Source organism: Mustelus asterias, chromosome 2 (genome assembly GCF_964213995.1).
Source record: "Mustelus asterias chromosome 2, sMusAst1.hap1.1, whole genome shotgun sequence".
Taxonomy (NCBI): Eukaryota; Metazoa; Chordata; class Chondrichthyes; order Carcharhiniformes; family Triakidae; genus Mustelus; species Mustelus asterias.
In genome coordinates, this window is record NC_135802.1 from 80,264,378 (window position 1) to 80,282,382 (window position 18,005).

An 18,005-nucleotide genomic window follows, 5' to 3' on the forward strand; every position below is an offset into this window, starting at 1 on the left:
ACCTCTGAATCACTTCTCTGTATGTTGCTGTATTTGTTGGATGTTTGTTGATCTTGCTGCTGCTGTTCTTCCTCATGGTTCACTTGACCTCTGAATATGAGGATCCCATGTCCAGTCTCATAGTGTCACTTCCTCAATGCATGAGCTCCTCCTTGCTATTTTCCCCCCTTTATACCAGTGACTGCACATCTGTTTCAGAATCCTGCTGTGCAACCATCTCAGCTGAGCTGCTGCTGATACAGCATGGGGTCCAAATGACATTTAGAAAATGGTACTGCTGTGGTAAAGTAGGTACTATTTGTCCCTTGTGGCTTCCCACCACTGCTGGGTAGATTGCCGCTATCATTGAGAATCCACTTCCAGAATAAATGCAAGGAGGTAGTAACACATCAATGAATTGGCCGACACTTTTATTTCTGATCTTCCAATGCTCCAAAGCTATCTCCTTGGGGCTGAGAAAATTCTGCCTAAAGCAGCTAAATTTTGGGGTAATTTGGATGTGTCCAATCAGAAAATGGAGCAGAGATCTCTTAGATCAGCCTAAAGCAGGTGGACATTTCACTGCAATATTAAATTGAGGAGGTGGATTTTGAGAGGTCTCATACCAATAGATATGGTTCCAGTGTTCCAGCCGCAGGGATCCTGGATGGGACAGTCACAACCATTCAAGGAGGTTTGTAGCAGCCCTGATCTTCCTGAGTGAGTGGGCGAGGGTCTGGCAGATGGAGTATAATGTTAACAAATGCGAGGTTATTCACTTTGGAAGAAATAATAGCAAATTGGATTATTATCTAAATGGAAAGAAATTACAACATGCTGCTGTGCAGAGGGACCTGGGGGTCCTTGTGCATGAGACGCAAAAACCCAGTCTGCAGGTGCAACAGGTGATCAAAGAGGCAAATGGGATGTTGGCCTATATCGCAAGGGGGATAGAATATAAAAGCAGAGATGTCTTGCTGCATCTGTACAGGGCATTGGTGAGGCCGCAGCTGGAATACTGTGTGCAGTATTGGTCCCCTTATTTGCGGAAGGATACACTGGCCTTGGCGGGAGTGCAGAGAAGGTTCACCAGGTTGATACCAGAGATGAGGGGTGTTGATTATGAGGAGAGACTGAGCAGATTGGGTTTGTACTCGTTGGAATTTAGAAGGCCGAGGGGGGATCTTATAGAGACCTGTAAGATAATGAAGGGGCTGGATAGGGTAGAGGTGGAGAGATTCTTTCCACTTAGAAAGGAAACTAGAACTAGAGGGCACAGCCTCGAAATAAAGGGGGGTCAGTTTAGGACAGAGTTGAGGAGGAATTTCTTCTCTCAGAGGGTGGTGAATCTCTGGAATTCTCTGCCCACTGAAGTGGTGGAGGCTACCTCGTTGAATATGTTTAAATCACGGATAGATGGATTCCTGATCGTTAAGGGAATTAGGGGTTATAGGGATCAGGTGGGTAAGTGAAACTGATCCACTTCAGATCGGCCATGATCTTATTGAATGGCGGGGCAGGCTCGAGGGGCTAGATGGCCTACTCCTGCTCCTATTTCTTATGTTCCTGCTACACATGGTGCTTCTCCTACCATGGGTGTATTTCTGCACATCTTAAAGATTGATCAAGCGCACTTTGTGAAGCCACCAATGGGAAGCACAAGTGTGGAACAAGATGTGTTCAGTTTTGTACAAATATTCAGTAAATAGTGAAACTTGATTTCCTAATTTTGTTTTATGTTTTACTGGTATTTGAGAGAGTGAACTTGATATGCACAGATAGAGGGCTACCTGCCAGGTTAGCATGATGATGGAGAATAGAAACATTGGAAAATGTACTCATAGTTTAATGAAATCTGGCAGCTGGGAGTAGCTTATAGAAATAGTGATGAATTAATGTTTTGGGCTAATTTCCCTGCATGAAAACCAAAACCCTCCATCTTTGTCTGCTCCCCTTCCTCTCTCATAACCTGTTGTCTCCAGCTGCGTGCTCAGCCCCCTTTAACTACAAAATTGTGCAATATGCTTCAAACAATAACGGTTTGTGCCTTTAATAAACTGAACAGCAGCACTCCACTTGATCAATCAATCAGAGATTCATTACTTCAGTAGTGACCCTTGTTGATGGTGATGTATCTGTACCCTGCACGGGGGATTGCAATTTGAAACCATAAAAAGTACAAAGTACTGGAGAAACAGAATTTGTTTAAAAGGCAGGAAATGTTAAATTTATGGACAACCTTTGTTAGACCGTGTTTGGAATATTGTGCGCATTTTGGCATCCATCCCTCGAAAACAATAATAAAACGTAAGTGTAAGGATGTCACCAGAATTGAGAGGATGTTACAGAAATATTGAGAGCAGGCTGCATCTATCTTCTCTGAAAAAGGGAGGCCTAAGAGGAAACTTGATTAGTTCAGAGTGATTAAAATTATGAAAGAGTTCGATTGGGTGGATGTGGAGAAGTTATTTCTACTTGTGGGTGAGTCCAGAACAAGGGAGTATAAGTATAAATAGCTAACAGATAATTTAGCTAATAGCTAAATTAAAGATGTTGGAGGAATTCCCAAACACAACAGTAGTGAAAATGTGAAACTCTCTGCCACATGAATGGATGAAGCTAATATACTCAAGGCAAGGCTTGTTGCATACATGAAGGAGAATGGAGTAAAGGGATATAGGAGCAGGATGAGAAGATGTAATTTGAGTGAGAGGAGGGTGTGCAGAGTATAAACACTAGCTGGACCAAGTAACCAGTTTCTGTGCTGTCGGCTTTATATTATGAGTCATGGCTGCCAAGAGTAGCCATGGTTTCTCAAAAGCAACTTGATCATGTTTCCATCATCACCAAACAATGGCACTATCTGTAGACTGTGGCAGAATGAAATTAACATGGATGCTCCTTGATTAATAGGCAATGACAAATATGATTGTAATTGTTGTGGCTTCAGATTAATGGGATTGTATCCTTTTCTGTTCATCTATCGATTGGGGTTGGAGTGACATCCTGGCCTGATAAGTGATCAGAATTGGTTTCTCTTTCACACTAACGAGGTGATTGAGGTGCTTCTACTGATCTTCTCAAACAAACCATAAAGCCAGATAGAAGTTTTTTTTCAATCTACCTTTTAGTGTGTTCTCATTTCCCTCTTGTTGAATTTGCACTGTGCATTAGTTATATTGTTGGATAGTCTTCCATTTTTGAACTTTTTCTGTTCACATTGTTGTGTGCCTTAGCTTTGGTTGTCATTAGTTAGGATTGATAGAGACTGCTGGAGACAAGGCTGTTGGTAAACTTTACCTATTCCATGGCCTCAGGACACCCCACTTATGGCCAATGAAGTACTTTGGAAGTGTAATCACTCTTGCATTATAGGAAAACAGTGGCCAATTGATGTATAAGAAAGACCTACAAGCAAAAAGTCTGACCACATAATCTGTAGTTGGACAAGAGATAAATATTAAAGTCACAGAACATCGGAAAATCTCCCCTTTTTTGATGTTGTGTCATGAGATCTTTCACGTTGACCTGAGAGGATAGGTGAGATCTTGGTTTAATTTTAATTTTAATTCAAAAGACAAGATGTCTCGCTGAGATTGGTGTCAAGGGCTTACCTCTTTACAATCTATACTAATACCCTTGTTGTGAAAATAATTCACAAGTTTTTGATTGATACAAATATATTCCCATGGGTTAAGACTATTAACTAGAAGAGATTCCATTCCTTCTCAGTTCAGTTGATGTGTGACCATATTCAGAACATCATCCAGGTCAACACCCAATATCTAGGCAGCAGTCATGATACTTTCATCCTCCAATAGTCTACTGTGCCATCTGCATTTGAACCACCATAGAAATCAGAGAGTGGCTACTAGGCAACAAAGATCATCCACTGACCAGCTGGCTCATGACTGCGGTGCACAAACCATGCACATAAATATTATGATAGACATATTGCCACACAAAACATCATTGAGGAGACCATGAGCAAAGCTTCTGCTGGCTGCACCACTCCAGAGGAGGCCTGCAGTACTTGCCAGGGGTTATACCACAATTTGCTGTGGGCCTGTGCTAATTTACCATCATGAGGGCACAATCTTTGCTACCACCTACAGGGAACAGCTGAGGAGGAGAAGAATGAAGGGAAGATGCAGCCAACACCGTTTCCAGCCGGGTGTCCATGATCAGCTCATACAAAGGCATTACCAGTGAATGCAACCCAATTCAGCAGCAGTCCGACACTTACTATCCCTCTGTTACCCTCCCTCTGTTACTGACCATCACAACATCCTCGGAGCCAAAGTGTTGAAATAAGAGCCACCAGCAAACAAACATCCCAAACCAACTTTATAAATCAAACCATCCAATATTCCACACAAACGTCAACTAATCAACTTTGTGAACTATTTTAGTGCCTGTCTTTCATGTGTTTTTGCCCAACCTAGTGCTCCCTTTATAAAGGAAGTCATACTCAGTGGCTGCAGCAGGGCTGATAGAAAACGCTGCTGACTTTGTGTGAGACTGCAGGTGGCCTTGCTGGATGTCATTGACCAGCTCTGACCCTAAAAGGCCTGGTTTCAGGCTGTACCAGCTAGACAGCAATCTGGCCTAGCAAGCTGACAGGCAACTATAAGAGCACCAGCAGAGTAGCATTCATGGGAGGGCGAATGCCATCATCTTTTGTTTGTAAGGGTGTAAACGAGTTGGTCACCACTTCCATATTGGACTCCAAGCTCTGTAAGAACATGCTATCATCTTCAATGATTTCAGCGCTGCTGTTCAGTTTTGAGTGATCTCAACCATGGCTGCTGTGTTAATGGTGAGTGCTGCTCCACGATGAGGATGAGGATATGAAATTATACCTGTCCCCTGCTCCTGCTACTTTCAGCTATGTGCTACCTTGCCCTGAAAGGGCAATCATTGAAGAGGTTGGCACCAATTAATTTAAGTCATGATAGTGTGTGGTCTCCTGCATTAGTTTAAGTCAGAGAGTGGGACTGGAGAGTAATTTTCCAGATTTGCTTTTCCCAAATTAGCTTTTGATCTGAATTTTTGCCACACCCTGGAGACCATGTGCATTATGGGTGAGATAACTACATGGGACAGGCTATATGGACCATCAGTCTTTTCCTGTCTAATGTTTTCTTGTATTCATATGCAACTTCACACAGCACCAGATCCAAGCAGCATGAGACACACTCCAGTGTCCATATTGGCTGTCTGGTTTTCGTGTATTAGGAACTTCGAACAGAATTCAACTCCTATGTTGTGTGGGTACTTTTGAATTGAACAATTCAAATCAGCATTGTATCAATGCAAAGTGAGTAGTTGTAGTTTCGGCTTCACTGTACCCATTCGTGGCCCCAAAGAAAGTCAGAGCTACCTCATCTTTATAATTCACTTCAGCCATTCATTATTACCTTATTTAAATATTCAAGGTTGCATTGTGAGACTAAATCTTTTTGGCAGGCATGAAAAACAGCAACTAAAGAATTTAGCATATAATTTTTTATAAAACTTCTCCATTATTTGAAAGAAATCCAGTCTGTAAGATGCAATGTGGCCAACATGCTGATTACTAATTGTCGAATAGTATCTTAAAATATTAATGCCCTGCTTGAACCTTAAGGAATTTAAGTGACATTTTTGAAACACAAGCAATGTATTCATCATAACGATCTTTTGCAAGGACCCAGTCTGTTCCCAAAGGAACTCTTTAATATTCTCTTGGACAAGCGCCAAAAAGAAAATTGTGACCTGGAATGTTCAAGATGTTAGGCAAAGACACCTGTGACACTATAAATTAAAATCCTCAAGTTTGCTAACAAAAATTTCAGTGTAGGTTGAGAAAATAATGACTTTAAAAGTATGGATACATTATAATTGTGTTGTTTTAAGCAAATTAATGTCTGTTTCAACCAACATCACATAATCAGATTATTTGTTTATTATCAGATTGCTATTTGTGGGAGTTTACAGTGCACAGATTGGTTACCGCCATTCCTACATTATAGCATTATATCCATACTCCAAAAATACTTCAGTGGCATTCTGGGGCATTCTGAACTTAAAGACAAGTCTGTCTTTCTTTTTTGTGCTATGTATCTTTCTGAGTGTCACATGGCCCATTGTTATATTACAGAGGTAGGGATTATTTTGATTCCAGTTTAAAATATGACCATCATGCCTTTAATTGTCCAATACTCAGGCAGGCAGTGGGACTTATACTGTGCTGAGATTCTCTCTTGTATATTGCTCATTGTTATTTAACTGGGCCTGTAACAATACCCTGACTTTGTGAAAAGTATTGATTGAGTCCATCATGCCCATGAGAAAAGCCACAAGGAAATTTTAACTGAGAATCATTGATCAGTTTGAGGAAAACTATTAGACTGATAGGTTCTTTCGAAGTAGCCATCACAAGGCTTAAACCACAAATGGAGATAGAATTATTACTCTCTTTGGCACCTGCATTTTCTTTGAAGACTTTGCAGCCCAGCTGGCCAACCTCAAAGAAAGACAAAAATAAATGTTCTCAGTATAATGAAAAGCGCCAGTTAATTACTTTTGTGAGTGCAGTGATTGTTCTTGTATGAGAAAATGTAACAATCCATTTGTACACAGCAAGGTTGTACAAACAACAGTGAAAGTAATGACCAGAAAATTTTGGTGATGGAGGTTAAGAGGTAAATGTTGGTCACACCATCAGGAGATTTCTTCATCAATTATCACCCTGGGGTGGTGTTTAATATACATAAGTGAGAGGTTATCCATTTTGGTAGGAAAAATACAAAGGCAAATTATTATCTAAACAGAGAGATACTCAAGAGTGCTTCAGTGCAGAGGGATATGAGTCTCTTTGTGCATGAATCACAGAAAACTAGTATGCAGGTACAGCAGGTATTAAGGAAGGCAATTGGAATCTCGGCACTTATTGCTAAAGGAATAGAATATAAAATAATGAAGTGTTGCTGCTACTGTACTAAGCATTAGTGAGACCGCACTTGGAATATTGTGTGTAGTTTTGGCCCTCCTACTTGAGGAATGTAGTTGCATTGGAGGCAATTTGGAGGAGGTTCCAGACTCCAGAGATGAGGGTTTTGTTTTACGAGGAGAGATTGGGCAGTTTAGGCTTATACTCCCTGGAGTTTAGAAGAATGAGATGAATCTAATCGAGATGTACAAGATGATAAGGGAGATTGACAAAGCAGACGTGGAGAGGATGCTTCATCTTGTAGGGCAAGCTAGAATGAAAGGTGATAGTTTTAGGATAAGGGGTGGCAGATTTAAAATAAGAGATGAAGAGAAATTACTTCTCTCCAAGTGTTGTGCGTCTGTGAAATTCACTCCCCCAGAGCATGGTGGATGCTGGGACTTTGAGTAAATTTAAGGAAGATGTGGGCAGATTTTTAATTAGTAAGGGTTTGAAGGGTTATGGTGAACGGGCAGGAAAGTGGAGTTGAGGCTGAGATGAGATCAGCCATGATCATTTTAAATGGCGGAGGAGCCTTGAAGGGCTAAATTGCTTACTCTTGCTCCTAGTTTGTATATTTTTTATGAATAGGTCCTCCTCTCAGCAATATTCAAGTAACTGTTTAAGTTATAGTTCTAAACTACAGATATGTAACATATATTTTTTAAATTGTTTTATTTTTAAGAATATATGGGTGAAGTAGCACAAGTAATTCTCAGCTAGCCGACTGAAGTTTCCTGGATTAGACAGGGTGAGAGGCAGTAGCAAGATTTCCAGGCCATCCATTCAGTGACATTCCCTCAATATTGCTGCCTGCGGAGGAGGAATGATAGTCTCCTTCTAATTAAGAAAACATATTTAGGTGGTGGTAAAAACCACAAAATGTCGCCAGCAACAGCAATGAAAGCATAATAATTCTTAAAAGTATAGCTTCATTAGTAGATTAATAAATTTTGTACATAACAAGATTCTTCAGATCTCTGTTATTTTAGCAACAAATTTGCCCTGAGCAATCACAAGAGCTATTTATAATGGTACTTGTTCAAACAGACCCTTTTTTATAGCACCATAAAACAGCTCTGTAAACATATTAGTGGTACTAAATGATTTAATGGTCTTAAATAAATTGCAACATGGCACTTTAATTGTGTGCATTTGTTGGATTTTGAGCCGTAATGTCTAAAAAGAGGGAATTTTAACTCCCTCCACCCAGTATAGTTAAAATCCAAACGGTACACCTTTTGCCCTGGAGACATTTTAACACCACTGTTTTCTTGGGCATTTGAGAACCCCCTGTCCTATGACTTCCCTTCCCCCACATCCTCCTGACTCAGACAGGAACCTCATGAGAATAGTCAAATTAGTGTCTTATGCAATGTCTGGAAGGTACTGTGTAGACCTAGTTCCACTTACATACATTTAAAGGGACTGCACATTGAAAAAACTGTCCATACACAAAAATGAAATTTGTAAGGAACACTGATTCTAAGATATAAAAAGGACCAAAAGGCTTTTTTAAAAGTTTACTGGCTGGAGCATCTGCCCTTGACGATCTGCTGGGCAAGATGCAGAATCTTTTTAGGTAAATGTAAATGTATATTGTAAACATAACCTGGAATTGATATACCTCACCACATTGAAACCACCACATACTGTAATGAACAAAATGGAACTGTTTGGCACTTTTATGTAGTCAAATTTGAATTCATTAATATATTTAAAATTTTATGAATAAATTATATATTGTGGAGAAAAAAAGGCCAAGAATAAATGTTATTTAAATGAGGTCAGGAGCAAACCCTGGAAAGAAAGTTTGGGGCACTGTCGTTCTAGTTCCCCACATTTGCAATTGTATAACTATCCCGATCACCTGGCAATTTGGCTGAATGCTACCTGAAGGGAAATTCCAAACTACCTGATAGTTGCCCACCTGAACCCAGCAAGCTTCTGATGGATATATGTTTCGAGCTGGCTGCTCGCTATACATTCTGTCAACTGACTGCTCAGGAATCAAAATTCCCTCAATGGATTTAATGAAAATTCTGGAGCAATCATTTTTTAAAAATCTTTGTTACCACTGCCTTCTTTTGGGTTGAAGACATCTGTGTATGTGTCCTGGAGGTAAATGGGCAGATGTCCATGTTCAGTTGGTGTTTAAATTTGGCGCCTGGACCTTCGACCCTGCCTGTAAAGGGCAAGGTGAACGAACAGCTCCAGACCAAACAGTGATTTGGAGTTACTCGCCTGGTGCATAATTAATGAGCTTCTAAGCACAGAATTGCAGTGTGACTAATAAATAAACTTTACTTTTTTCCCGTCACTCTGAACAGTGGGGTACATGCTGCAAAACCCGCCTGCCACTGCACTAGTTTGAGAAATGGAAAATTCTGCCCATGGAATACAAAAATCAAGAAATGTTGTTAAACCTATACAAAACAATTCAACCTTACTGTCACTTTAGTTCCCAATTCTAGACCCAAAGGATGTGAAGGTAAGGGTTAAGGGGCCCAGAAACAGGAAAACCCATGTTTTCTCTCCCTAGCCCTGCAAGCTTCAAAGAGAAGTAATGGAAGAAAAAGGGGAGACTTGGACCATCATTTTTCAATCTTTTTTGGTGACAGGCTTAGTGCTAGAGGACAAGGGACTGCTTTCATCAGCATCTAGAGCTTCAAGAAGCCTTGTTCAGATTGAGCTATTTGATCTCACTGCATGAAGACCCAGGCCAACAGCAAAGACCAACGATGAGCCAGCAGGAGACCAGAACAAAGTTGGAGACGGAAGTCAGCAGCGGCAGTTTAGGAAGTAGCGGCAGGCAAGGCATCCAAAATGGCAGAGGTGAGGAGAGGAGGCAAAGACAACACTACGCTATGAATTTTTGAAGCAGCTTAATGCATGAGTATCCTAATGTAACAAAGAGGGCAATTTGTGAACTCCTTCCTTTTGCCTCAACATATCTCGACAAACAACTACAAAAGCTAAAAACAGGAACAGACTGAATGTCATACCTGAAATGAGCATCCAGCTCTCCAACATCACCACGATATCAAATGATTGTGTGCGCAAAGGAGGCAGCATCACTCCTCACACTGAAGATGACCAGAACATTAACTTTCATTTCTTATTCATGTTTTATTGGAGATAGATGCATAGATAGGGCTAGAAAAAACTTGTTTATATTTGATTTTCGTGTTCACAGCAAAAAAAGGATGTCGACATTCAGAGAATATTTGGGGTTCCCCAAGACTCTTGGGAGGTCACTTGGGGTTCCATGCTCAAAGTTTGGGAAACCCTGCGTTACAGGAAGATCCCATCTGACTAGCTTAATTTAAATTTTTGAGGAAGTAACAAGGAACATGGATTTTAACAAGGCTTTTGACAAGATCCTACAAAGCAGACTGGTCAGCAAATTAAAAACCCATGGGATCCAAGGGAAAGTGGCAAGTTGAATCCAAAATTAACTCAGTGGCAGAATGAATTATGTAAAGACCAAACAGTCCCTTGCTGTTTGTGACATATATCAATGATTTAGACTTAAATATAGGGATATGATTAAGAAGTTTGCAAATTATATGAAAGTTGGTTGTGTGGCTGAGCTGAGGGTGAAAACTGTAAACTGCAGGAAGATGTCAAGGAACTGGGCAGGTGATCAGAAAAATGATGAAGGGAATTCAATCCATAGGAGTGTGAAGTAATGCAGTTGGGAAGCTCAAACAAATGAAGTGAATGCACAAAAATTGGTAGCACACTGAGAAGTGTAAAGGAACAGGGGGACTTTGGAATGCATGTCCAAGATTCCTGAAGGCAGCAAGGCAGGAAAATAAAGTGGCTAAGAAGTTAAATGGGATAATTTCTTCCATTGGTGAAGTACAGGCTATAAGCGCAGGGAGGTTCTGCTAGAACAACACAAAACTATAGTTAGACCACAGCTAAGCTACAGCATATAGTTCTGGTCAATGTATTACAGAAAGGATGCTGTCACACTGGTGAGGATGGTGCCAGGAATACAGAATTTTAGCTAAGAGAAAAGACTGGAAAGCCTGGAGATTTTTTTGAATTGGAGGAGACTGAGGGGGATTTAATTGAGGAGCTGATTTTTTGTCAAGGAGGCAAGAAACAAGAACTTGGTTAGTTTTGTGCCAGAAATCCACTTCTGGTGAGAAATTGATTAAAGTTCAGATTTTTGTGTGGATGAGCCTTTACTTGTTATGGAGACAGGTATCCTGTCCACTTACTGAGTCAGTGGGGTCAGGAACAGAGATATTCAGATGACTTGTGGGACTGATTTAGACTCCCCTTAGCAGCCTCCCCGCTGAGACTCTGATTGTCCTAAGGAGAGAAATTCGCTGTTTATGTAACAGCCTTCCATGGTGGAAGGAACGAGAGGTCAAAGGAGGGCTAGTGTGGAAACTGGGGCCCCTCACTTCATCGATGCAACCTGGATCTAATGCTGAGGGAGAGGAGGGAGGTCCTTTTGGAATTATAGAACTACAGAATGGTTGTAGCACAGAAGAAGGCCATTTGACTCATCATGTGCACAGCAACTCATTTAATCCCATTCCTGCATCTTTTCCCTATAACTCTTCCATTCTTTTCTCGCTGGACTGTTATCCAATTCTCTTTTGATTGAATCTGCCTCCACCATACACTCAGTCAGTGCATTCCAGATTTAACCATTCACCTTAAAATCAGTACTTGGTAATGCATTTCGCATCTGTTGGGTTATTCCATACTCGGTAATGTAAGTACCAAGGGGACAATAACGTGTATACCAATTTGCGGAACTATCGTGGAACAGACCAAATTGGGGTTTTTTGTTTGTGTTCAATAAACATTGGTCTGTCTTTTCATATATACATATGTATTTTATATGTACACAAAATGCTTTCTCCTTTCAAGGAAGTTATCTCTCTTCCTTTTTCTATTACCCCCCTGTATTTAAAGAGGGTTGGGAGTTTAATGAACCTTTGCCTCCACAATTTCCACCCTTGCTTCCCTCAGTATCCTTGGATATATCTCATCCACTCCTGGTGACTTAACAATTTTTCAGTACAGCCAGCCTATCTACTACTTTATCAATTTTTAGTCCATCAGTGTCTCAACTACCTTCTATTTCACTATGGCTTGGAAAGCATCTTCTTCCTTGGTAAAGACAGATGCAAAGTACTCAGTTAGTACCTCAGCCATGCCCCTGCCTTCATGCATAAATGTCTTTTTTGGACAACCCTAATTGTCCCCACTCCTCCTTTTAACATTTTTCCCCTATTTTTATGTTAGCTGTCAGTCTCTTCTCACGCTCTCTCTTTGCTTCTTGTATCTTTCATCACCTCCCAGAAAGTTGTATGAGGAGGCCACTTGTCTTGCAATAAGGGCACCCCTGTTTTCAATATCATTTCACTCTGCCTCCTCTTCCTCTCTCCCTCCTGCTCTTTCCTGATGAGATGTCTCCTTCCGGGCCTCACCATCCTCACGGTCCACACCTCACTGGGTTCAGGCCTGCCACTACAGCAGTCTCTTGTGGACACTGGTATCCTGGAGATTATTCAGGTTAAGAGAAGTCTTGAGGTGCCATCAGCCTGATCTCCATTTCATCACGTTGCTCCCTCTTATGTCCCAGACTCTCCAGCAGCTTTCTCTCTCACTGTTGCCATAGTGACACTGGCGGCCTGTCGCCCCCGCATCGCAGGTGCTGATTGGCCCTCCTCCCACATCCTCAGCCTACCTACAATTCCTAATTGGACAGTGGTCCACAAGGCAGGCTCTCAATTAGCCAGTTCCTGTCAGATTGTGCCTGAATCCCACTGCTGCCATAGTGTTGGAACCCGGAAATGGTCCCAAAATGGAAAATTTTCAGTGTTTGGAAGATTCAATCTAATGTCTTAAAACTGACAAAACATCACAGAGCTGAAACTTTTGTCACTGTCCCCACGATGTTGTCTGTGCTGCTGAGTGTTTCCTGCTGAGTGTTTTCTGTTTGTATTTCAGATTACCAGCATCTGCAACATTTTGTCTTTTGTATAAAACGTGTAATTTCTTTCCATGTACATAATCACATATCTAAAAAGCATTCATTGCAGTTGAGCTAAAGAAAACATTCAATTGCACATTTATGGGGATATAATTTTCTGGTGTGTGGTTTTGATACCACCTAATTTTGGAGTTTATTTGGCCTCCACTAGTTTTTCATGACTAACCCATACTCTGGTAAGAGCCTGTAATGTACTTGGGCAGATTATGCTAATTGGAGACGGGGCAGCATAAACTACTGATTATTCTAGATTTCGCGGTTTTGAAAATTGTATCCCTAATCTCTGCACCATCCCACAAAACAATGCTGGCAAATGTTATCCCGTTTTTGACATGTTTGAAGTTAATTACTAATTGGAGCAGACTCCAGCCCTATGACTTCAAAACAATCTGAGGACAACATGGAGGATTGCCAGGGTAACTCATTGAGAGGCCGTGCATTTATTTTCTTTTTGTCTGTATTTTACATTTCAGCACGTATTTCAACCATAAGATTTGTCAACGCTGAAATATTTCAATAGGTCCCCTGCCATCACCAGTGGAAAATGATGGCGGCAATGATTATAACTATTACTACTCAGTAAGTGAAAACATTTTCTTGTCCTTCTAAAGTTTTACGTCAGGTGCAGTACCTGAATAGATGGTGGCTGTTTAAGTTCAAGTTCAACTCTGGTTCAGGGCACAGTTTCATTTTTTTTTTCTGAATATCTTCAGCACAGAATTGTACTCTGGATCACATTTTGGTTCCTAGGCTGATAAAATGGACAATTAGTCAGAACCTGTTCCAATGACATTTTGTCTGGGGAATTTAGTTTTAAAAGGAATGAAGCAATTTTTGAAAGCACAAAAGTAACAGAAGATAACGTCCACTGTTCTCAATATTATAGGGGTTAAATTTGATAGCCTTCAAAAACAAGTGCAGGGGTTGTGATGTGCAATTAACCTCTACCCATTACCCACAATTAAGGCAGTATGCCAACATCATGCTGTCTGCTGTTTTCAATGATTTCAGCATCCCACCAGCATTAACTGTATTGTTCATTGGCTAGAGGCCTGAGCAAGAGGCCAATATTGTAAGTGGCTTAAAAGGAGGTTGCATTGTGGCTAGAATAGGAGTCTAGTGCACAAAGTGAATCTGACCAGTGAAATACTGAAGAATGATGCAAGATGGGAGACGTTTTTGACTGCTACACTGGAGACCTTGGTGGTGGAGGTTCAACAGAAGCCAAGAAGACACAAATTTGGAGCAAGAGTAGGCCCCTTGATCCTGCTCCACCATTCAATAAGATCATGGATGGGCTGACTGTAGCCTTAACTCCGCTTTGCTGTCCTTCCCTCATAATCCTGGACTCCCTTGTTGATCAAAAAACCGTCTAACTCAGTCTTGAATATATTCACTGACCCATCCACCACTGGTCTGTGGGGAAGAGATTTCCACAGACTAATGACCTCCTTGTAGGCAGTTTTGGACTTGCGTTCGCCAGCAACAAGAACAGCGACCCAGGCGCAAAATACTGTGAGAGTCAGGAAGGAAGATTCTTGCCGATGAGACCTCGTTTCCAAATTTTTCCCACCCCTTGCTGGTGATATAATGAGATGTGTACCCAGAAAATGGGGGGGGGGGGGGGGGGGGGGGGAAGGAGATTCACCAGCATTATGCCGTGGTGGTTGCTGGTTGTGGGGTGAGGGGGATGCGCCTGATAATTGTGCTGGGGCTTGTGTGGAGCCATGATATGTTTGTGGTGTGGTGCTGGCAAGAGTTTCAGTTCAATTCTGATCAGGATGCCCTTTAAAGATGGCACCTGGCTCTCTGTGGAGCCGGCCTTGCCTGCTCTATTAGACCCTGCCCCACCAGACCAATGGCGTAAACCACATCCTCCAATTTTTTTGTCAGAGTGGCTTAGGATCTGGTCTGAAAACTCAGCAGTGCATAGAAAAAAGAACAAAGAAAAGTACAGCACAAGAACAGGCCTTTCGGCCCTCCAAGCCTGTGCCAATCATGATGTCCCAACTAAAGAAATCTGGAAAGATACACACCAGTTCTCAGTCAGCGCCTGACACCCTGGCAACTTACGGGAAGATTCCGCCATCTGAGGGAAGAAAGTATATCTTCATTTCAGTCTTAAATGGGAGACTCCTAATTTTTTTTTTTAAATTCCAATCCGCTGGGATCCTTCCAGCATCCAGGGACTTTTGGGAGGCCACAACCACTATCTGTGCAGCCATTTATTTTAGGACCATAGAGTGAGAGCCATCACATCCAGGAGACCTGTCAACCTTTAGTCCTATTAGTTTTTCCAGTATCTTTTCCCTCGTAAATAAGAACATAAGAACATAAGAAATAGGAGCAGGAGTAGGCCATCTAGCCCCTCGAGCCTGCCCCGCCATTCAATAAGATCATGGCTGATCTGACGTGGATCAGTACCACTTACCCGCCTGATCCCCATAACCCTTAATTCCCTTACCGATCAGGAATCCATCCATCCCCGCTTTAAACATATTCAGCGAGGTAGCCTCCACCACCTCAGTGGGCAGAGAATTCCAGAGATTCACCACCCTCTGGGAGAAGAAGTTCCTCCTCAACTCTGTCTTAAACCGACCCCCCTTTATTTTGAGGCTGTGTCCTCTAGTTTTAACTTCCTTACTAAGTGGAAAGAATCTCTCCGCCTCCACCCTATCCAGCCCCCGCATTATCTTATAAGTCTCCATAAGATCCCCCCTCATCCTTCTAAACTCCAACGAGTACAAACCCAATCTCCTCAGCCTCTCCTCATAATCCAAACCCCTCATCTCCGGTATCAACCTGGTGAACCTTCTCTGCACTCCCTCCAATGCCAATATATCCTTCCTCATATAAGGGGACCAATACTGCACACAGTATTCCAGCTGCGGCCTCACCAATGCCCTGTACAGGTGCATCAAGACATCCCTGCTTTTATATTCTATCCCCTTCGCAATATAGGCCAACATCCCATTTGCCTTCTTGATCACCTGTTGTACCTGCAGACTGGGCTTTTGCGTCTCATGCACAAGGACCCCAGGTCCCTTTGCACGGTAGCATGTTTTAATTTGTTTCCATTGAGATAGTAATCCCATTTGTTATTATTTCCTCCAAAGTGTATAACCTCGCATTTCTCAACGTTATACTCCATTTGCCATATCCTCGCCCACTCACTCAGCCTGTCCAAATCTCTCTGCAGATCTTCTCCGTCCTCCACACGATTCACTTTTCCACTTATCTTTGTGTCGTCTGCAAACTTCGTTACCCTACACTCCGTCCCCTCCTCCAGATCATCTATATAAATGGTAAATAGTTGCGGCCCGAGTACCGATCCCTGCGGCACGCCACTAGTTACCTTCCTCCAACCGGAAAAACACCCATTTATTCCGACTCTTTGCTTCCTGTCGGATAGCCAGTCCCCAATCCACTTTAACACACTACCCCCAACTCCGTGTGCCCTAATCTTCTTCAGTAGCCTTTTATGGGGCACCTTATCAAACGCCTTTTGGAAATCCAAAAACACCGCATCCACCGGTTCTCCTCCATCAACCGCCCTAGTCACATCTTCATAAAAATCCAACATGTTTGTCAAGCACGACTTTCCCCTCATGAATCCATGCTGCGTCTGATTGATCGAACCATTTCTATCCAGATGCCCTGCTATCTCCTCTTTAATAATGGATTCCAGCATTTTCCCTACTACAGACGTTAAGCTGACCGGCCTATAGTTACCCGCCTTTTGTCTCCTTCCTTTTTTAAACAGCGGCGTAACATTAGCCGTTTTCCAATCAACCGTTTTCCAATCAACTCGTGATTGTGATTGTTTCAAGTTCATCCCTCTCTTTTACCTTTTGGTTTTTATGTGGTTTTAGGATGTTTTTTGTGTCTTTTACACTGAAGAGAGACACAAAACACCTGTTCAACATGTCCACACTTCCTGGTTTCCCATTATTAATTCCCAAGTCTCATTCTCTAAAGTGCCAATGCTCACTCCATTCCTTCTTAAACTTACAGCAACTCTTAGTATCTGAGTTTATATTTCTATCTAGCTTTCTCACAGACTCTAATTTCACCCTCCTTTTCTTTTAGTCTTTCTTTGCTGGTTTCCAAAATCTGTCCTACCTCCTGCCCTACCAATAATCTTCACAACATTGTAGACCTTTTCTTTCAATTAGATACCGTCCTTAATTTGTCTAGTTAGTTGTGGACATATTTCTCATAGTCTTTCTTTCTCAACTGAATATCTTTGTTGAGAGTTATGAAATATTTCCTTAAAGTGTCTGCCATTGTTTCTCTACCGTCCTACCTTTTTAATCTATTTGCCCAGTTCACTTTAGCCAACTTTGTCCTCAACTTTTCAATTGTCTTTATTTAAGTTTAAGATACTAATCTTTCCCAGAGCAGAAGCATTAACATCCTGTTTCTAGGATCACTAGGATTGTTGAGGTGCCGTCCTGATGGAGTGGCAGTGGTGTCCTGGGGCACGAGCTTGCTGTCTTCTTGGAAAGACAACATTTGTGCTTGCATCCCTGGCGCTTAGTGTCCTTGCTGTTGCCTGTCATTCAGCCTGCTGTTGTCCATGCCAAGATGGTGCGATCCATAGCCATGCTCAGAGCTGTTCAATGTCATCCTCCAAGGCAGTCAGTCTTAAGTCAGCAGCCTTTCATCAGCCATGCCACAACACAAAGCACAGCATATAAGCCCTAGGACAGGTAAAAGCATGCAGAAAATACATGCTATGGATTATATAAGGGTAGATTTGTAAACTTTTGTGTGAAATATGGAATTATATCATTTATAAATTTGGTTTGTGATGGTTTTTATTTATGCATTGTGGCCATGTGGACACTGTGGTGGACAGTGACACAGGAAAAACAAGGCGTGGGACTATTTCTGAATGGGGAATTGGGGTTTCAGATAGTGATATTGCATGTGGAGATGTTCTTCAAGGATAATCTGACCAGACAGGGATTGTCTAGATCGCCTCTTCTCGTCCTCCTGCTCCTTGGTTGTTCACTGTGTAGTTGG